The following is a 21,800-nucleotide window of genomic DNA, read 5'->3' as shown; positions in this document are numbered from 1 at the left end:
GCTGGACTTTATTGATTTTAAGGGAAGTTAGTGCAAAATATTTTCAGAAATCTTTGGGAATAAAGTATCTCTAGCACCTCCTGAATCTGGCACTGGCGATTAGCCCCCGAGACTATATGAATGCTTCTTGTTATACATATATCAACCTGAGGTCTCACTAAGTTTATGCTTAGATCTCTCTTTGTAAACTAGAGTTGCTAATATTGTCCGCTTATTCCCTTGTCTGTCTAGGAGCTAAGCTGTTTGGAGGGTCAGTAACCTATATGTTAATTCCATGCCTAAAACAAACTCACAAAGGACTAACAATGCTATAGATAATTACTAATAATGTAATAACAAGAGGCAACATTAAAAAGGCAAGTCCTTTTTAATCTTTAAAGTGGCAAACTCAACTCAACTTATGCTTATTCTCCAGCTCAGGTCATCACAGCTTTCCCAAGGTGAAAGAAGGCCTGATTCAAACAAGGGCTAAGGCTCATATATGTCCCTTATCTCTCCAGGATAGGAAGGTTTCCCAGGACAGAGATAGGAAGCCCCAGTCTTTGTAACCTCAATCTTGCATAAAGTACAGTTTACTGTGATTGATAAACACATGCAAGAGTCCTGGTCCTTCTTCTAGGAAAATCAATGGAAGCTTAGCCACTAATTTCAGTAGAAACCACCTGTGGCCAAAGTAAAATATCATTAGCCCTGTGGTTTTTTTTCCAGCAGTGATGTCTACAGCAAGGGCATGATCAACAGAAATGTCAGCATATTAGTATTTATTCTGAAATGACAGCATTGGGTTTGACAAGTGACAGACTGAATGCAACAAGTCTTTGATTCTGGCATGCAGTTTCTTTCCAGAGTCCCAAAGGTTATGCAGACTAGGAGACAACTATTTTTATATTCAGTTTGCAGAGTCAGGACTCCAGGGAAATTGTTCTGTTTTACTTTGAAGTCTTTGGAACATTAAATTTTACAGACATAGATTCACATCTGCTTCCACACTTCTAAGACATTTACAGGTGATCTGACCTCTTTTCAGCCTCATTAGACTTACCAAATAATTGCAAGCAAACAATCAGACCCCTCTGAAGGAGAAAAGTGTCCAGACTGTGCTAGTAGGATGCATTCTTAATTGGCACATCCATGCACCACTGAGTATTGCTTGGGCTCATTGCCACTATGTGATTTAACGCAGCAGGCTGTACTTCCCCCCGTGTCTGATAGTAACGTGACAAGGGATTTTAAAATGTATGCGTCTGGGAAACATAATAAAGTAAAAATACTGGGGAGAAAGCAAGGGAATGGCTGTATATTTATAGTAGGTTTTGTATAAGCAGAGCCAAATCACAGTTCTACCAAAGTTTGCAACTGGGGAGAACATGGTGCAAAGGGGAATTTGGATAAAAGTACATGGCTAAGCAGTAACAGAACCTGTGGATGCTTAGACCCACTGAAAATCATAGAATCATAGAAAGGTTTGGGTTGGAAGGGATATTTAAGGGTCATCTAGTCCAACGCCCCTGCCACGGGCAGGGACATCTTTCACTCGATCAGAAGCCTCAAAGTCCCATCCAACCTGACCTTGAACACTTCCAGGGAAATCAAGCCTAAGTGTCTCAAATAGAGAACTTGGAGGAATACAAAAATTGACTCTTTAAAGGCAAACACAGACAGTTTGTTTCTTGGGACTTCACATAGCTCCAAGGATTTACACAAAGAGGTGAAATCTGGGGCTCTGTAAGTGTTCCCAATTTAAACCAGTAAAGTTTCTACACTCATATTTCACTCCCATGTCATGCACAGCTCAGGAGGTGATAGCAAAGGCAGCACTGTGCCAGTTCTTGATTTACTCTGATCTCCAAAGCATCCATCACATCCCTGGAAGGAACAAGAAGGAGCCTGCAGGAGAGGAGACACCTGAGTGGTCAGGAAGCACTGGGTGAAAGGAAGTCTTGGCAGTGTCTCTCCTCTCACTGTGACTCATGGCCATATTGCCCAAGGAAAGAATCTGCTCAAGATATTTCGACTCTCCAAACTTTTTCCTTCTCCTGGGGAGAATTTTCCATCAGCTCATTAAGAAGGCTCTGGTGGCAGTGCCTGAACAAAATGGTTAGTGTGCCATAGTACTAAATTATCTTTCCGCAGGCATAAGGGTTGATTTATAAAGGGTCTTTACAGTGGGATCACACTTTAAAAGTGGCCCAAAGGGAAAAGACCAGAATGTACTTTGTGGGAACTGAAGGTACAGGGAATACCCTGGGAAAGTCTAGTTACACTCATGTGCTACGTTAATCCTAAGTGTTTTGAGGTCTCTCTAGAAAAATGAAGAAAGCTCAGCTATTTAAGGATCAAATACACCTTTGAGTTTTCCCCCATGTAGCTTATGAAGACTGTTGATTACCCACAAAACTGATGCAACAAAACCACACCAGTGGTCATTTAATTCCTGCCCCCAGACGCACCACAGTGGTCAAAGGAGGAGTTCAGTTTCCACAGTCAAGTCACATCAAGGTCTCTCTGCTGAAAACACAAGTGATGCTGCTAATCTAGCTCCACAGGTCTGGTGTACCCTAGGATGAAAACATGTGTGATCACCGAAAAGTGGGCAAACCCCACCATCTCATTCCACTTTCCATTTCTACTTTCCAAGGGAAAATTCGACCACTGCCTGGAAGGGGTTAGTGCAGGCTGGAAATGAGAGATATCCATACAACTCTAACCCCTTGTGTCAGCTTGCTCAGGCATCACCTATGAGATGGCAAGGTCATCTCTGCGCTTATGGACACCAGCATCAACTAGGAGCGGTGCTACAGGAGGACCAGCAGTCCAGTGTTGCAAGAGAGAACAGAAACCCGAGCAATCTGGGGTCATTGTAACAAGGCTATGGAATGCCCTGGAGTGCACATCCCCACATATCTCAAAATTTCCTTCAGCTCTCATCGGCGTAAAGAAGGTTAACAGTAAAACTCTGGGCAGCCCACACCCAGCACTTCGAGTTTCAACAACTCCTAGCCTGGAGCAATAAGAGGAAAGAAAGGGCTTTCTCTGTTTCACATGAATGGGGAGTTGTGGAACATTTAATCCGGTGCAAGATCTTGTGTCCCATCTTGCACAGCAGCCAGAAGCTGGACTCTGAGAAGAAGGCAGGAGAACCAAACTGGTTCATGGATGTTGACTAACATGCCGCCTGCAGACCACACAGTCCTTTGCTTTCTAATGGCAACTGCATTGCAAATCAAAACCTGTCCTGTGTGCCTAGAGCAGTGTCATTCTTGAGTCTACTCCACCTTTTTTACTGATATTATTTCTAATTCTTCAGGGGATTTGGAGCAGAGTTAATCATGTATTTTATTTTCTCTTTTTCAAAGAAAAAGATCCAAATACCACTGAAGTTAAAAGGATTTTTCAGCCCTTGATGGAATCTGGACAGCAAGCAACAGAAAAAGGCTTTATTTCAGGGGACACTCAGCAGACACTCACTGACAGTGATCAATGGGTCCCGAAGCAGAGAAAAGCGAAGATTGAGAACACTGATCTCATTTGGCATGCAGACGGCATCTCCAGTTCCCCACATGTCCAGCTCAGTGGCAGAGAGATGAGTAAAGGTCGCCCTGGTGACCCCAGTCTGGGTAACGTCCCCATATGGTGCACTGACACACAGACCTGTACAATGAGCTGTCAGAGGAGAAAAGACTGGACACTTCTTCACATTCAAATTGCACTGTCAAAAGCTTCAGACAGAAACATGTATTTTCAGTCTTAAATCACACTGCTCAGCACAGGCTGAAAAAAGTTGGTGCTTGGAAGGCTTTTCGGGATCTTCTTTTAGTAAAACAACAAGGAACTCTGCACCAACTCCCCCATGAAAAAAAAAATCATAGCTGATACAGTAAGATTAATTGGATGAAATTATGCAGAAGCATAGCATCATTTATAAAGATTACTCTTAATAACAACAGAATTACTTCAAGAATGAGATCCTTAATAGGGGTTGCTGAAATCATCCTGGAGAAGTCAATAACAATACAAATATCAATTTTTCAGTCACGTAGCATAGTCAAAAAACACCGCAGACACTAAAAGCTCCCTCCTTGGCCTCTGGAGAAGGCTCCAATGAATCCCTCAGTGGAAGCCATTCATGATCTTTCTATATCTGGTAGGCCAGGCCTGAGAGAGACCCCAGAGATTTTGCAGCCTGTGTGCAGCCAGTCGGAGCACCAGAGAGTGAGGCTTTGTGCTCCAGACTTTGTCTTCCCCACCCAGTCCCTTACACCACAGACAGGACAAATCCCACGGAGCTCAGCCTTGGCAAACTGGGCCCGCCCTTGGCCCCATCACTATGCTCTTCCTCCAGCCCCCATGTCATTTCCACCACCAGATATCCCATTACCTGAGTATCTTTGATACCTGTGAAACAATTCTGCAAAAGGGGAGTTGGGCACATGCGTAAGTGCCCTCTGTCTTGGCTCCTTTCAAAACATTTTTACTGTTACTAGTCACTGACACTGAAAGCGGTGGCTGAGCTCAGGTGCTGGGGGAAGAATTGCACTGAGAGCCACACAGATGCTTGACACAGACCTTCTGCACATCTCCTTGTCTAGATGTGGGGAGGACTACATAGCCCTCTGATAGCATTGTCCCTTTTTCTGACACTCCAGGCACAGAGACAGTCCTTGCTGCATCACCTCACAACATGCTCTGTGGTGGGTCACACTCCTGTTCATAGGAACTCCTGTCCTAGAAGGTATATGCATGGTGGATGGGGCTTTGGGATTTCACAGTGAGACAGTGCTGGCAGGGAGAGGAGCAAAGGGGGATTCAGGGTACTTGGACAACCTGGACTCCTCCCTCTGGATATACCAAAAGGACCATGAAAAACCTTCTGGGTGAGCAGGATCTGAAGATGTACCTAGTGCCCATGTCTTCTGGGGAACCTAGACCCATCTTGAAGTCCTGCCTGGCAGACACAGGCATGGCAGAAGCAGTGTCTCCACCTCCCACAGGCTGGAGCAGAGCTGTACTCCTGGTGGCACCATCCAGGACATTTCTGCTGAGGGAGAGGAACTCATAGTATATTGCACCCGGGAAGGGCTAAGGATGAGCAGCAGCTACCAGCCTCCCATACACAGGTATCTAAAACATCCTCTAAAATGTGACTAACCTCTGTCAAACCCAACTGCTGGCACACAAGGGAGAACAGGGTCCCTTCTATGCTTTTCTAAACCACTGGCAAAGGCTGTCTGTAAACTGGCCCACAGCACCCTCCTTGGAAGAGCACGCTGGAGCCGCTTGCCCTACATGTTCACTCTTCATTATGATTAACTCCTCCGTCACAGAGAGGGACACAAGCATCCATCTCCGCTCGGCCAACTGGAATCACTGGCCAGCACACCCCGTGCCATTTATCACCAGCACTTACGTGGGAGAGGACAACAGCAGGTGCCATTTGTGTCAGCGTCGCTGCATGAGCCGACTGATTAATTAAAGCCACGCGGCCCCCAGGCTGCCGGGAGGGCAAGGAGGAGCAGGAGGGATCATTTGTTAGCTCTCCCTTAGCACTCGCTGTCTCCTTCAAAGGCCCTTTGAGCAGAAGCACACAAATTCCACGGTACCTTTGGGCCATGGAGATGGGAAGGGTGATGTCCCCAGGGAATGGACCTTGGGGGTCACTGTTGGTGGAGGTCCATACCCCAGGAGGGGGCATGAGGGCTCCACAGACTCACCCCAACTCCTGCAACATTGTTTTTAAACATGCTGCTTTAAAAGAAGCGACAAAAAGGAAAAATAATCCCAGCAAACACTGAGATAATTAAACAATTGCCCCACATCCTGCAAACCAGGAATCTCTCTTATTCATGGACCAGAGCTGATGGGTGCAATACCATTTCTTTTTGTTCTCACATTACAATTGCATCCATCCAGCCCTCACATGACCCTCAGTTCAACCAGTTCCAGTAAGTCTGGACAGATACTGATGTGAGACCAACACCAGACCCTGTCATGCAAGTCCCCAGGCTGTTATAGAAGAGCTGTAATGACAGACCCCAAAGTGCTTCTTGCCCGTTTTCAGCTAGGCTTGGTTTTGTAACTGCATGATCCTCAGTGACATGATATGCCACATAAGGGTTGCCCAGGGGAAAGAAGTCATTCGGGTATGAGGCAGGTCTGACTCACAGGGGATGAGGTTACACATTGCACTGGCGCAGCCTTTTGGAATTGCCATCCATCCCTGGCACAGAGGTGCCGACCTACTTCCTACAGTGCCGTCACTGCACATTCACCCACAGCTAGGCAATTTTCCTCACTGCTCTGGGATGAAAAACTCTTCCTGATCCTGATCACTGCCCAAAACCCTTTCCCATACTTGGAGACTGGGAAGTAGAAGATGCATTTCACCGTGGAGAGACATCAGCCAGGACCCTGCTACTTTTCAATTCTTGCTTACATCTTGCTGGAGCAAAGGGTGCTGGTTTCTCTATTATGTGCAATCAAAATAAAGAGAATTCCTGAACTTTTAGCACCCTAGAGGTATTGCCTATTTCTCAGACTTAAAATAGCCAGTTGGCACAGTTTAAAGGTGGCTTGCACTCAGATTTTTAGCCTGCCAAGTAACGTTATTTCAGCGAACAGCACTGCAGTGCTCACTCTTTAGCAGTTGTGCACACCCCCTGCCCTAGTCTTACATCACACAAAGCTAGAAGGAGCCTAAAGGGAAAGATTTAAGGTGATTTTGCTGAAGATTGAATGTGGATTTCTCATCAGATTGTCCAAGAGGAAAATACAGTTTTTCATGTTATCAAATACACTTGCTAGCCCCTGATCAGTTTTCTAGGGCATTGCAACCAAGAGCACAGGGAAGAGTTAGGAAAGGAGCGGCCGAGTGGGTAAATTCCCTCTGCTCTCCAGCAGCAGTGCCAGGACACCATGGTCAGTGTAAAGGTGAAAAGCCAACATCCGAGCTCACTGAAGAGCATTTATCTGGGTGCATTCCCCTGTACCTGCATCTCTCAACCCTATGGGTTTAAAGGATAAGATGGCTCCCAGCTTGGTCACCCTGCAGGGAAAAGGGTAGTATGGGGTTAATGCACCAAAGCTGCCCCATCAGTCAGGAGAGCCAGCAGAGCTCACCCCTAAACCAGGATGGGCATTAGCGATGCTCCCTGAAGTCTTGTGCAGCCTCATGTGCCAGATGTGACACACTGATCATTAGCCCCTGCTCAATTAGGATCTCCATCATTTCTAGGAGCAAATACCAGGGAGTTCACCCCAGAGCATCACATCCCACCCATTGACTCTTTGTCCAACTGAGGAGACAAGGGTCAAACAGCCACAGAGGCTGAGGCATTGCAGGTGCAGGTCAGGGGAGACCTCATGACCTGCATCTAAAACCAAAAGCTTAACATCCGCATATACGGTTGGGCACTATAATCAAAGCTGGGGAAAAAGATAGTTTAGCAACCGTCAAAACAGAGCAGCAGGAGAGGTGATTTGCTGCACCTCCTCCACTGTCCCCTCTTGTCCCTGAGCAGCAGGCAGGTCCATGTGCACCTGGGGAGGAGGCAAAGACCTCCGGGCCACTCTGTGGAGTACATGGGCCAACAGAGGGGCCAACAGCAGCAAAAGTACAGATGGGATATGGATAATCCGGACAGGGCAGTGGGCTTTCCAGTCAAACATAAGGTTAAACACACACAAATGCAGAGTGCTCTCCTCTCCCCTCCTGTCACCTCCCTCCAGTCTAGAGGACAGATCCTGACCAATGTCTTCTTCTCGGCCTCAACAGTGGGGTGAACACTCCTGCTCTTCCCACTGCCTTGCAAAGCTCGGGCCATCGTCTGCACACCCGCCACCTCCCCGGGAGCTGATGAAACCAGCCCCGACTGCTCCTTCCCATCCCGCAGCCTTTGCTGCCATCTACAGCCCCACGGCTCCCCGGGGGGGATGGGATGAGGATGGGGACCGGCGTGGGGTGCACACCCCACGGGAACCCACCCCAGGGCCATGGCGATTGCTGGTCTCCGCCTGTCCCCCCCCCGCAGAGCTCCCCACAGCCGGCTGAATAATGCATGGGCAGTAATTTAGTTCAGGCAATTCGCCCTTTTTTGTCTGCAGGTTTAATCAGTGGGAGATAAATCGCCCGCATCCCTAGCTTCCAGGACGAGGAATCGTTAGGGGCCAGACCTGCAATTTATTATATTTTGGCAGAGAGAAGGTTTAACCACTCTGGGGTGGGGCGAAGAATGAAGGAGCTCTCACAAAGACCATGAATTAATGCTGCTAATACTCACCCCTAATCCCATGCGTTCGTAGGCGGAATGATTGCTGTTATTTGAGGAAGAAGGAGAAACTGAGGCAGTGGGAACTTGAATGAGACCCTGCATAGTCAAGACCAGGCACCCCCCGTAATACTCCAAATTACTTAATGTTGCAAATGGGTGCATTCCCACGTCATCCTCCCTTCCCTCGGTACCCAGCAGCATCTTGTCACAGCACCACCCCAATATAAAAACACAAGAAACATGAACTCCTACAGAAAGGACTTTCACAGTAGGTTTCCATGTGTCCCAGCAAATATCACCCTACCTGGATACAGAAGGGCAGGAGTCTCTTTTGAGGACTCCCCAGGATTAAACTGGAGGCTGGACTTCAGCTCTGCAGTTAGAGCACCCATGCAGAGATAAGCCTGATGCCGATGTACTGGGAGATATGTGCTCCCATCTGTCTTGATATGCACAGGCATAAATGGCAAACTTAGAAAATTAACTTTAATGTAAGGTTAATTTTTACATAATAAGTGATATTCCTTTTCAAATCAAATGCATGCACTTTAATAGTACACACTATAAAAGTATCAGGATGAGATTAGCAAAGCTACTGGTATGTTCAGACAGTAAACAAGAAGTCAGACAAATTTCTCTTTTCAGTGAAAGCCATCCCATCTTCTTTAAACATTTTTGCTTTCCTCTTTCCTTTCTTCCCCTCCTCTCCTTTCTCCTTTCCTTTCTCCTTTCCCCTTTCCTTTCTCCTTCCCTTCCCCATTTTTCCCCTTTCCTCTTCCCTTCCCTTTTTCTGGATGAGCATTGCCTATTTGGGCATCAAGACAAATCAGGGGTGAAAAGAAACTGTATCTCTGTATGTCTATGCCTTGAGATTCCCAGCACACCCTACAGCATTCAAACACAGCTCAAGACTGGCACATTTCAACCACTTGATTACATCGTAGGACTGCACCAACCTGGCAAAAAAGAAAAAAAAAAAGCACAGTTAGTCACAGAGCCAGGAAATCTCATCACATGAAAGTCCTTGCCCACTCAAAGGTGCTTTAGATCCCAACCTCATAAACAGTCTTTTCAGCAATTGCACTATGTTAGAATTTTGGAGAACTTGTCATGAAAGCACTGCAAAGATGCCAGAGAAATGTATTTAGCAAGCAGATTAAACAAGGCAGACAGCTGGGGAAACCATATCCACAAGGTACATGCAACCATAGCTAACCCGAAGTGATGCTGAAGAAATGTAAAACCAAAGAGGCGAGTGTATGTTAGAGAGGGAGGGGTTTACATGTCACTGATACCTACAGCATGAAATGAACCCAACCTGCCCCGCTCTCCTTGTCCCAAATCTCCACAGTCATCAGAGCTTTACCATGTTAACAGAAGTGTCAATAGCTTTTGTTTATTTCTGACCCATTTCTAGAAATAAGGTGAGAGCTACGTACCATCATGCAGTACTGAGTTAAGGCAAAGGCCAATAATCCAAAGGAAAATGAAGCCAGGATGAGAAAAAAAAGGATACCTCTGAGGGACAAAACTCAGCAAAGCATGTAGGTCTTGGACTACACAGAAAAAACCAACACAATTTAGGCCAGCAGTGCACCTGGGGACATCTGAGTTTGCGCACAGGCACAGGCCCCAGCACAGAGCAAATGGACACAGCCAGCCAACGTTCTCTCTTCACAAAACACTACCTCATTTTTTATGTTACTGATGGTGACTTTGCTGGAGGATACCTCACATTTGCATGTTCCTACCTGATTGCCTAGACTCTCTCCCAACACGACTGTGTCTCTGCTGGGTCATGGTAACCATCCACTGCTGTCACAGCTGTCCACACTGGGATATTGCTTTTACAAAGACTTTTGCTTAAAAAACTGCAGAAGGCAGTAATAGCAGGGGAGCCACAGCCTCCTCTGGGAAAATCTGCCCATGAGCTCATTGGTCCCCCAGGAATCTCTTCTAGAGCAGCTTTTTATGATAGAAACAAACATTTTCATTTCCCACCTAAACTTTTTCTTGGACTATTTGCAGCACTTGTTACTACTCCATACTGGTCCCTGAATTAAAACGTTCTCTTGCCTTACTCCTCCCAACCTGTGTCTACACTTCCAGAAAATGTTTTCTATACTCTTCACTTCGGAAAAGGGCCTTTTTCACCAGAATGAAGCTGAACAGTCTCCACTACACTAGATCTCCAGCCAAGATTGCAAAAGACTCGTGCAACCATCAGATCTTGGGAGATATCCACCACTGGCAGCCAAACCCCAGTGAGAACAATTTGGATCTGAGCTCAGCCCTTGTCCTGATTTGGCCTAAGCTGGGCTCCGGATCCAGGCACTTGCTCATGTCTGTCTTTCCTCCACTGAGAAACAAGGGAGGAGGGGAATTTCTTGCCAGGTCCTCCCAGGCTCTCTTGATGGCAATGAAGAAGGCACTTGTCCCCGTCTCATCCAACAAACTCCATCTTCTTCATGTTGATCTCTCAGGTGCCAGCAGGAGTTTCTCACTTTTGCAAAGGAAGAGCTTCTAGTTTCTTAGTGATATGGAGATATGGAGATTCTTAGATATGGAGATATGGAGATATGGAGATTCTTAGATATGGAGAGAGGGCAAGTGGGTATTTTCTGTGGATGCCATTGCAAAGTGAGTGTGTCTCAAAGGACACACCGTACTCCAAGTGCTGGTTGTGTGAATTAACTCCAGTGCCCTTCACCACGCCTGCCTCAGAGCCTGACCACCACCAAGACAAACCACCGCACCATACCCCTGAGCATTACTACCACCGAGGTGGACTGAGGAGACCCACATGAGCCAAACAAGGCTGAGGCATGGCCAAAGAAGCTGGAGAGTTCAAGCTAAAGGAAAACACATAGTATACTTAGTTCTGAGTTACTTCATAGCAGCATAGGGTTAAAAATAAGGAACACCAGCATTTAGAGAGAACAAAACAGCCTTCAAAAGAGAGTCCATGCAACTGTAGCTGCTTCACTGTGGAAGATGACCTGTGATCTGGGATTTGGTCCGTGAATTCCTGAGTCCCTGAATCCAAGGGTCTAAACCTTGAACCTTCTCTGGAGAAAGCCTGGTAATACGACTGCTGTCAAATGCCTGGGTACACCACCTTACAGTTAGGTGTCTGCATACCAGTGTTAGATCCAGAATCGAGAACCTTATGCATGTCCCCCCTCAAGCTCAGAGAGGCAAAAGCAACAGTAAAACATGAACACAGAACTGTAGCTACACCCAGCACACCACCGATCTTGAGGTACAAGCCAAACTTGCCACAAGGCCAAGGCAAAAACACTCTAGCCTGCTCCCCTGGCAATCCTACTAGATTCAGAGCACATGAAAGCCTGTTAGTCCAAACTCATTGCTCCAGCGGCCACAGCCTCTCCTCCCCGGGACACACAGGGACTCCCCTGCAGCATCAGGTCATGCAAGTGCAGATCTCTCTTCATGTCCTGCAAAGGGATGAACCTATGCTCACACCTCTCCTTTGCAAAACCCCAGAATGGTTCTCTGTGAGCTAACCCTTGTTCCTTGTGTCCCAGTCACAAGAGATCAACATTCAGCATTACTGTTTTGTGACAGCATGAGTGAGCTCAATAAATCCACTGCAGGCTTCTCTTGACAATGTGCCCAGGAAGACTCCTTCCAAGGCCTTAATCCACTATTTCAGAGTATTACTAGCAACAAGTAGTCTTGAGATCCTCTTCATATAAGCCCTGTTTACACTGAACAGACAGTCTGCATGGGGCCAGCAGCAGATGTGATGGATCACTCCATTCAGAGTTTGTCTTCAGCACACTTTTTTGTTTTTAAGAGTATAACAGTCATTAACAACACAAGGTGGATGACCCTGTTGGCTTGGAAAGATTACAAAATTGCATGTAGCTATCACTTTGCTACGGAAATATCTTCTGCTGACACCAGGGGCCCAGAAAGGCAATTCTTAGGACGGAGAAGTTATGCTAAGTTCAGATCAAGGTCAGATCTAGGTGCTAAGAGAACAGGGAGCACCAAAAGGATGTGGCTTTGGGCTGAAGCCGGCAGTCAACACCCACTTTTATTAGAGATCTACTTGTTCTTGTCCCAAATCTATCATTTCTACAGTTTACAGGGGGGGATTTGCACATGCACATAGCAAAAGTCCAGCGTCAGGAGTGCTTCTCCAAGGGAAGTTAACAGCAGCCCTTTTGAATAGACATGTAGGTCCTACGTTTGATTGCTCCTAGGTAGTTGGGAAGATAAAATACACATAAAAAAGCTATCCCATCTCCTGTTTTCTTATGAAGTCATGAATAGTGACTTGCCAGAGTCTACAAATTCAGGAGCCAAGATGGGGGTTTGGGAAGGAGCCTGCAATAAGCAGTTTCACTCCCATATCTCTTCCAGTTACCTGTTGAAGTAGAGGTGGCTTTCATGTCTGTTTCAGAGATGAAAAGTCTGATGCAGAGGTGAATGGGCTGATTTTACACCAAGACAGAGGCCGCCAGTTCTCAGTTCCTCTGTCTTTTAAACCACTAACCCAAAACAAGAAGAAAAAGGTGAAATCCTTCAGTTGTTCTGAATATTAAAGACTTGGTCTTTTTTGGTATAGCATGTTTGGGCATCATATCAGCATCATTCTGGAACCAAGAAATAGTCCATATCTGGACCCTGAATGAAGACTTCCCAGAGACACAGAAATGCATACCATAAAATCTAAGTATATTCTTAACACATGCACCAATTCCGAATTATTGTAACGCCCAGTAGTCCTGCCTTCTGCCCAAAATCAGTATGCATGGTTAGCAACCTTACATCCATACTGGCAAATGGACGCTGGTCAGGGCAGAGGCTTGCGCACTGAACCATGACTGCCCTCACCATGGAAGTGCTGCTGGGCTCCCTTACATGGTTTGACCTGTGCCAACTATCTTCCTCCCAGGTGACATCTGGGCACAGTTCAGGGAACAGTATTTTCTCAGGACTCTTTGGATATGCCCTCTCTGTTTGGCAGAAGACAAGAAGAAAGAGTTTCTTTATGACATTTGGGACTTGGCTTTGCTTATTAGTCCAGAAGCACTCACTGTATCCTGATCTGGCTTAATTAGAGTCCAGGTAGCACCTACTATTTATCTCACTGCCGGCCTGTGCGCTCTCACTCTCTTCCAATGATTACTTTACACAGACACCACCTACATCCAATGGTAAGAGCACAAACCCACGTGTGTTTTTTAAAAAAAAACACCAGGAAAGAATTTGGAATAGTGTGCAATAGCAACACCCTACAGCACCCACCCATCCGACTGAAAAAATGAATAATTGCTGAGTATATATTTTATGAATGCTATTTCTGGGACTGTCAAGTTTTCCTGAGTATGTTCACAATGACCACAAAGATTCTTTCATTCTGGACACTCATGTTCTTCAGGGTCTCATTTAAGCTATAGATGATCAGTCAGGTGTCAGGCCATATGAATTACCTCCAGCTTCCACTCATTAAAGTGAAATAAAGACTTCAGAGTCAGTGAAGAAGACAAGAAGAGGACTCATTGGCCCATTTAGCCGTATGCATATTGGCATTTGACACTTGACTCCTCTGTATAGCAGATGCAAAGATAAAAGAGGAAAGATTTAGGGATACCAGAATATCTTTTTGTTGCATACAATGAAAACCTTCTGCCTAAAAAAACTAGATTTCTTAGATCACCAATTAGCATTATCATAATTTTTGCTCAAGTAATAATTTCTTTTTACTGGAGCAAGAAAATAAGCATATTTTGAGCTAAAGGGGAAAAAAAATCTCTCTTTTATGCTTACTCTCTACCAGCTTAACTATGAAGTAGCAGAATTAAGACTTCAAGTCTTGGATTATCAACAATGCCTGGTATTTATGGAACCATTCAATGTCTTTAATTCAGTAGTAAGGCTGTGTGTAAAATACTGTGATAAATCCTTTGCTGATGTAAATTTTCATCACTTCATTAATTCCATGTTAAAAAAGGATTGGCTGATTTTTGCTAAGAAGAATGACTGGCCATACACTTAGCTGCTGGAAAGCTGGTAGGTCAATTGTAGGAAATTTGTCATGCCAGATAATAAGATTGGTGAAGTTAGGAAGGCAGAGAAAAGCTTTCTGCACCTGTAGGAACACTTCAGTCTGATCTGTAATTTAATTAATTTATAATAGCAGAGAATCTATTTCTTTATAACCTCTGGGAATCAGACAAAAAAAATATCATTTATTTCAAGCATCAGATCTGAGACTTAAAGAAATAAAAAGACAATATTTTAAAGTGGAAGGAAAAAATCTAGCAGGCAAGAAAATGTTTACAGTAATTTTAGTCATATTTTCCAACTCACACCAGGGCAAATCAAAGCATGTGGTGCTTTGGCTCTGTAGAAACATTCTCTCCCAAATATAAGAGCAAAGGTTCCTATTGGAAAAGCTATTTGGGCCATAGCCACATCCATTTCAGCATCGTGGAGTCCTTCTGCACAGGAGCCCTACAGCTGCAGGTGGCAGGGGCAAATATCTCAACCAAATATTTTAGCTTAGGTACAGGCTTTTGAAGTCGTCCCATGTCTTGCTGAGGATGTCAGGTCAGAACTGCAGCTTATGTGCACTTGCCTATATAAAACAGAAGAAAACCAAGGAAATCTCATTACTGCTGAAGCATCTAGAAATCTTCATCATAAACCAGAAAAGCATTGGGCAAGTTTCCATTACATGGAAAGATAGCAAAAAATTATAAAAGAAAAGAACTCAACTTTCTTTGGAAGAACTTACATGTACTAGATTTTTGATTCCCACAGAGAAAAAGGACTTTTAAATTCCAAAACAGATAGGTTTTCTGTACAGGTTGTTACTCCTGGACCAGTCAAATCAGTGGGAATTGCTTTTATTTACAGGAACAGGGTGATGCTTTCAAAGAGCTGTACAATGTCAGGGACAGGAAGGGACGGGTCAGTGTCACCTGGAAAACAGTAAGTTCTACAGAATATTCTGGAAATGAAAAATCCTTTTGCATGTACAATGCAGGTGCATTTTCAACTATTAACATTCAGTAAGGCAGTGCAAGTCAACAACAATGACCATTATGCTGCTGCTCTCACACATAGTCCTGCCCTGGTTTTACCCCTGAAAAACATCCAACAAACTACATCAAAACCAGAGATCAGAGAGCAGTGTTGTTATTAAATGGCAAAGAGGCTGCTGGGGTATTGAGCATTAAATAATTCTTCTTAACAAACAAGCAGATAGCTTATAAGGTCTAAAGCTGTCGGCACCATTCAGTATGAAGAGTTTTCTTTCCTCTTTGCAGAGTAGGAGGCAAATTCAATGTCATGCAATCACGAAGCCTAATCTCTGCTTTAACCAGATTGTAAATGATTGCATTGGAAACCACTGGCAGGAGGGTATTTATCTCCAAGACTATGATTATTATCATAGGCTAGTTAAGAATATGCTATTTCTTTCCCACGTCTGTTACAGATGTCTATGGCAAATGTTTAGCTCTTGCCAGGAAGCTCTTGCTTGCAGCTTGAGAAGTTTAAGAACCAGCCTCTGCTGGTCTCAGTGACGTGAGGTGCTACACACCCCACACTCCTTCCAGATCTTCATCCAGAGATTTCCAGCCCAACAGCACCTGGCTCAGACCTCCGGCAGCCCACAGACCAAACAACCCCACCCAGTCATCTTTGAATCAAGCCTGTCATTTCTGGGTTTGCGCAAACATGTGTGCATGTACAAGCAGAGAAATGCTGCGGAGGTTAGCATCTCCCTTTGCACGCGCTCAACCACCGAAAAGGACTGACACAAGTTTGCGTCACTGGAGGAAATAAGCGGTGGCTTGGACCACAACAAATGCTTGCAATCTGGCATTCCATTGGAAATCTTGTGACTTGTGTCGTCCCCACAAGACAAGACCCCCCTCTTTGTATTCGTCTGCCCCGCGCTGTAACAGGGGCCTGAGGCCTCGTTCAAAGGCTTGACATCAGCAACACAAGTGCAAAAGAAAAGCAAGAGCTGGCTGCTCTCCAAGGATTCATCTTGCTGATGTCTCAGCTGTGCCAGTTGGAGTTAGTTATCGAGGAAGAGCCGCAGGAACTACCATGAGTGCTGAAGGAACTGGGAACACCATGTATGGCGTAAACAGGAACTGCAGAGTACTGGCAGGACCTGCTTGACCTTTGCGGTGTGGGAGAAGACACGGTGCAGTTTGCTTCAGTACGGACTTCCTCTCCCTCAGCCCAGAAGGCAATGCTCAGAGACTGCTAATGCAGATAGTGCAAGGGTAAAAAGGGAGGCATTTCTAAAATACCAGATGGAATTGCCGACTTCTGGCAAAATGGGCAGGTTTCTTTCCACCTATTTTCTCTCTAACCTAGACCAGCTCTTCCTGCCTTAGTCTGGTTCCATGGGCAAGGGCAGCACTCCAGGTTTGGGGCTCTCCTCAACCTCCACACCTGCTACAGCTGCGATAACTAACGTGAAATCACACTAAGGAAGAGGAGATCCTGCGAACTACAGGCTCAGTCACAAAGCTATTTTTGGATCTCAGACCCACGTTAACCCCATCCCCATTCTTGGTGGGCTGCAGATTTCACTGCGATGGGACAACTCCCTGCCTGACATCTAGAGCTACTGCGAGTTCTGTCCGAGTCTTTTTTAAAGGGGCAACTGATATAAGCAGGACAATATATTCTCTGTGTCCTCCCCTAAGACACATTCATGTGTCTTTGCTGCAAATGCTTCCAGCACAGATAAGCATTTTTTTAATTTCCTCATGTCCTGCTCACTGCAGCATTAACACACTCCAAGTAACTGACCAGCCCAAAGGGGCAGGCAAGACACAGCTCTTTGACAGCTTTTGCAGCCTTCCTTTGTTCCCCCAAACACGTACCCTGCAGATCGTGACAGTGCTCGTGTGCACAGAGCATCACTGGGAATCACAAGATGACATGAAACGGGAACACGCTGACCTTCTGGATGCTTTAAACTCTGGACAGCAGCAGAGAGAAAACATATAAGTCAAAAATATGATCTTCTTGGGAGACCTAAGATGAAAAAGAGTAAAATGCACCATTTAAGTCCGACAGTTGTTACCAAACCCACACATCTCTCCTTACCTCCCTGCCACTGATTTATGAATCGGATGCCTCATCCTTGGGACAGACGCACACATGTTTCACATTGACACAGGTTTTCTTTCCCACACATCTCTGTTGTGTAAGGTGACCATTTGAACTCATTAATTCACCATACAAAGCAAGTATGTTCCCTTAGCTGGTGTCCTACAGAGCTCAAGTTAAGGGCAGGAGAGTGAAAAAGACTCCTGGTTTGGGGGAAGGACAGGAGGAGGGAAGAAAGCCTGTGAAAAAGCTATACTTTAACCTGGTACGACTTGCCTTCTCTTCATCCACAGCATATGGTGTACATATGATTTGAATGCAGCAAAATAGCTCATTACTTCATGCAAACCAAGCTTAGCATGTCTGTAACTCTGGTGGGTCCCCAAGTCAACCCAAGGTTGGAGATGCAACCACTGCAGCTTTTCCTTACCAAAGACACCTGGAGGGCTTCCAGCTCTCACACAACATTTCAGTGTGTTGCAAACCCTCAAACAGTTGAAATAGAGGTGGCTCCGATCAACCAGGTGAGAAAGGCTGAAGTAAAGCAGATTTCCCTTGGCCTCACTCTCTACCTGACCTCATCTGAGGGCATCTCCTCTCCCCATCATCTGCCCAACCTCAGGCGGTCCCACATGTGGGACACTGGCAGCTTGCAAGAAGCAAATGAGGCTGCTTTGCTCTTCCCTTTAACAGCACAATTTTTGGCATGAAAGAGGTGAGAACTTCTCACTGAGGTGAGGTGTGCAGGGTCCTGGCATCTGAGCCGCTGTTGCTCCCTGCTCCATACCCATGTGTCCAAGCCCCATCTGTGCTCCATCATCACGGTGCCTGGGCCCACATAAAGCACTTCTACTCATACAAGAGGCTAAAGGACACTCACAGCTCATGCATAACGTTCTCCATTCCTTCTCCCCAGAGAAATCAGTGAAAAACTGGCAAATATGCACCAACTTCAGACTTACCCTTGGATATCACTAATATTAGGGGTTGGGAATGAGTCTGTTTGTGGCAAGCAAAGAAATTGAGGGGAAGAAGCAGAAAAAAATAATTGGTAGGTGGAGGTCTTTAAGGAAATAAATACATGGTTAAAACTAATTCCATGGTCAAGAAATAAATTTTTCCAGGAACTTCAGAGGAGACGATAAGTACGTGATAAACCAGAGAAAGAGGAAAAAAAGTTGGAAAAAAAGTTAAATATATCTATGTATATGCACTTCTTTGTTAAAACCCCTAATGCAAGAAGGGTGTCCCTGTCTCCCAGTGCACTTTGGGGTTCTCTGTAATATTTCACAAAACAACATCTGGCACCCCAAATTGTGATGGAGATGAATTACGTTCTTTAAGGTGCTCAGTACTCTTGACTCCCACTGACAGCCCTCTGCAACTGCCTGAAAAGCAGGCCCATAATTAGTAGTCATATGCCGTGGATGGAAAAAATCTACTCCAACTATTACTAGAATGCAGTAACATTATTTCCAAGGGATTTTGATATGCATCCAGAGCGAGAGAGACCTGACTCATTTCTCGTATTTTGCTTTTGGCAGGAAGAAGTGGGGAAAAGGGGTTAGACTGAAACTGCCAAGTAGCAAAAGAAAATTATAAACCTGCCATGCAGAAGTTGAACACAGCAGGTCACTCACTATGGGGCATGTGGGGAAACCATTTGGGTCCCTTCCTCACAACTTCACAATGCCAAAAACCTCAGTTGATGTAAATCGTTGTTCCCCCTTTGACTTCAGTAGCGTCGTGCCAGTTTGCAGCAGCTGAGGATGTGACACAACAGCTTTCAGTCCCTGTGAATGTCGACAAAGTTATGCAAAATTTCAATAAAATGAATTTGAAAATTAACTGATTTTGAACTATGTCCTATTTTGGGAATTTATTTTAAAACTCTATATAAGCATTTGAGGTCTGACATCCTGCTGGGATAATGCTGTTGATGGCACTGGTATTTACACGAACCTATAAAATAGGCTTTTTAGTCTTTTCTTGTCCTGACCTTGCGCTTAAGGTATTACAAGGGTGGGTGATAAACAAGCAAATAAATTCTTAGGGCCAACAAGCAAGAGATCATCACTGCCACACTGCTTCTGAGCTTGAGTATTATCTCAGGCAATCAAAACTTTAAAGGGGAAAAAAGTCAGCTGCAGCAAAACCACCGGCTGTGAAAGCGGCGTGTGTCCTTGCATCCATATGGCTGCAACATGCTGAGAGGGGAAATGCCTGTAGCCACTGACACCAGCCCACAAGGGGCCAATTCTCCTGGCACAGCACTGAATTAGCAGGAAAGAAATGTGTCCTGCACAGTTCGGTACTGTTACCTTCATAAATGGAAAATCCTTGCCTGGAGAGACAAGTTAATCCTGTAGGACTCGTGTGGGAGACCCCCATTAGCCCACGCGGCTGGAGGAGCTACCGTCCCCGTCCTTCACAGTTCCCTTGGCCACTCCTTCTAAAGCTGAGATGCTCTTGCTGCGATGCTCCTAGAGATGCTCTTTCTTCGCTGAGGCAGACACCCTTATAAACAAGAAGTTGAACCCAGCAAACCTAGCTGAACCTTGCCATTAAATCATGTTCAGGAATTTAGCGACAATGACTTTATGCCATTTCTTTAACCACCTGCAAGTGAACACACTCTCCCAAATACCCACATTTTTGAATCCTTCCACTGGAAGCAAAGCTAACAGTAAATATAGCAAATGTCCTGGGACAGTGACAGGCTAGGACACAGGCACGGGCCAAACAACACAAATCGTCCTTCTCCTACTGTCCCACCAGTCTGGTCTGCTTCCTGCGGCCTCACAGTGCCAGGGGAATTCCTGTTTTAGCGACAAAGTTAACTGGAGGTCTGGAGAGGTTTAGTGCAATAGGCAAGATAACATTTAATTGTCCAAGAGAAATAAAACCTGGGAGTCCTGCCTTCCCACTGTCAACGTAAAAGGCATTTCTGTTGTAAAGACTCTTCATTTGTACTTCTTCAGCGTCCTCATGTGCCTGCAAAGCAATCCTAAGAAACCAGTAAAAAACAATGCACAACATTCATCATCAGTTGTGGTTTTGTGTGTTAGGGACATCAATGGTCTTTCCCTAACCTAGGAAAGGGTGGTAAGCCCTGACTTTCTGTCTATGCATCCTATGCAACCTGAAGCAAATGTATGTGTGTATATATATATATAAATACACACATACACACACGCTTCTATATATATACACTCACTACTTATGCAGAAGGAAACGTCTAATACTTTGTCTTACCAAGCATCCCCAGTGCCTTTTATTACAACACTGCAAGTTTCCTAATGCTTTACATCCTCACATCCTAAAGGGAACTATTAAAGAGCCGACGTGTGAGCCAGCATCCATTTGTGGATGAAGAATGCTAACGGCCGGCACTGCCGCGGCAGGGGGGCAGCAGGTCCTGAACGACCTCCAAACAACCAGGAGGTAGCTCAAAACACTGCTGTAGGGTTGTTAATCCCATCTCAGCCTGCAGTAAAAGCTCCCGGTGCCATTTTGCAATGCTGCAAACATTCTCCCTCCTTAAAGCAGCAATTTCTTCTCCTCTCTGTTTTCTTGTACTGCATTTAATATCAGTGCCAAGGCTCCTCCAAAATCTCTCAGACACAGCCACAATACTTGCCAGATGTCTGGGGGAGCCACTGAATTAATACAGTTAATACAGAGAAAAAGTCCTGTCTTTGTAAAATAATATTTAACTTCCTCAGAAATTCTTCCCCCCGACAAGGAATGACTGTCAGCTACATGATAACTCAGCTGGACAAAACCTGTACAGCTGGGACAAAACTGCTGGGCACGTGAGTTTTCTGTGCAGAACCACACCACCACGGGGCAGCAAGATGCAGGATCTGGTGGTCCGAGGCAGCTGCTCGACCCGTGGGTTTTCATTTCGCAGTTATGTACAATCGCCTCTGCTCTGGAATCTGAATCCTCAGCCAGCAGAATCTTATTTAACTCATGGCAAGATCTTGGCAGGCAGTCTGACATTTTCAGAAGATAACCGCAGTTAATAGCACAGATCTACTTAATCACTTCAGTCAGGACAGAATGACCCAGTGTCATCTTCTGATCTGATTTATGAAATGATGGCATCAAATAGGATAAAGTAACTGGCTGCTACAGCATCAATGACATGATATTCCTGCAGTGCTTGAACACATGGTTGTGGAGAGAGGCAGAAGGAGAGCTCATGAAGTTGCAGAGACAGTGGGTCACATCTTCCTCAAGGACCCCAGCCTGGCATGTTAGCATCCCAAGAAACAACACTTGGAACACATTTTTTCCCACAAGGCAAAATTTGGGGTTGGAAACTTGCATCACCCTCTAAGGGAGAGCCTGGAGGCAAAAATAAATAAGTAGAAGGAGAGATGCAGTCATTATTTCCTTCCTTTTAATTCT

At 45.3% G+C, this 21,800-nt stretch overlaps 1 long non-coding RNA gene across 21 annotated transcripts in view; it reads right to left on the bottom strand.

The window, feature by feature from the left end:
- LOC140647363 (uncharacterized) overlaps nucleotides 1-21,800 on the bottom strand; it is a 69,098-nt gene that overhangs the window by 41,724 nt on the left and 5,574 nt on the right. For 5 of the 21 annotated variants that reach the window (XR_012040724.1, XR_012040723.1, XR_012040726.1 and 2 more), the window contains 8 exons: nucleotides 19,706-21,737; nucleotides 19,025-19,177; nucleotides 17,156-17,309; nucleotides 15,040-15,226; nucleotides 14,613-14,880; nucleotides 12,664-12,787; nucleotides 8,572-9,223; nucleotides 3,424-8,310 (listed from right to left, as the gene is read on the bottom strand). This is a non-coding gene — a long non-coding RNA (uncharacterized lncRNA). Of the gene's footprint in view, nucleotides 1-3,423; nucleotides 8,311-8,571; nucleotides 9,224-12,663; nucleotides 12,788-14,612; nucleotides 14,881-15,039; nucleotides 15,227-17,155; nucleotides 17,310-18,988; nucleotides 19,178-19,705; nucleotides 21,738-21,800 lie in introns of those variants that run through there. The other 16 variants (XR_012040720.1, XR_012040721.1, XR_012040719.1 and 13 more) reach the window with 16 other exon arrangements.

The sequence above is a fragment of the Ciconia boyciana genome, chromosome 2 (assembly GCF_034638445.1).
Source record: "Ciconia boyciana chromosome 2, ASM3463844v1, whole genome shotgun sequence".
NCBI classification, from domain to species: domain Eukaryota; kingdom Metazoa; phylum Chordata; class Aves; order Ciconiiformes; family Ciconiidae; genus Ciconia; species Ciconia boyciana.
This window is presented reverse-complemented; position numbering and strand designations above follow the sequence as displayed.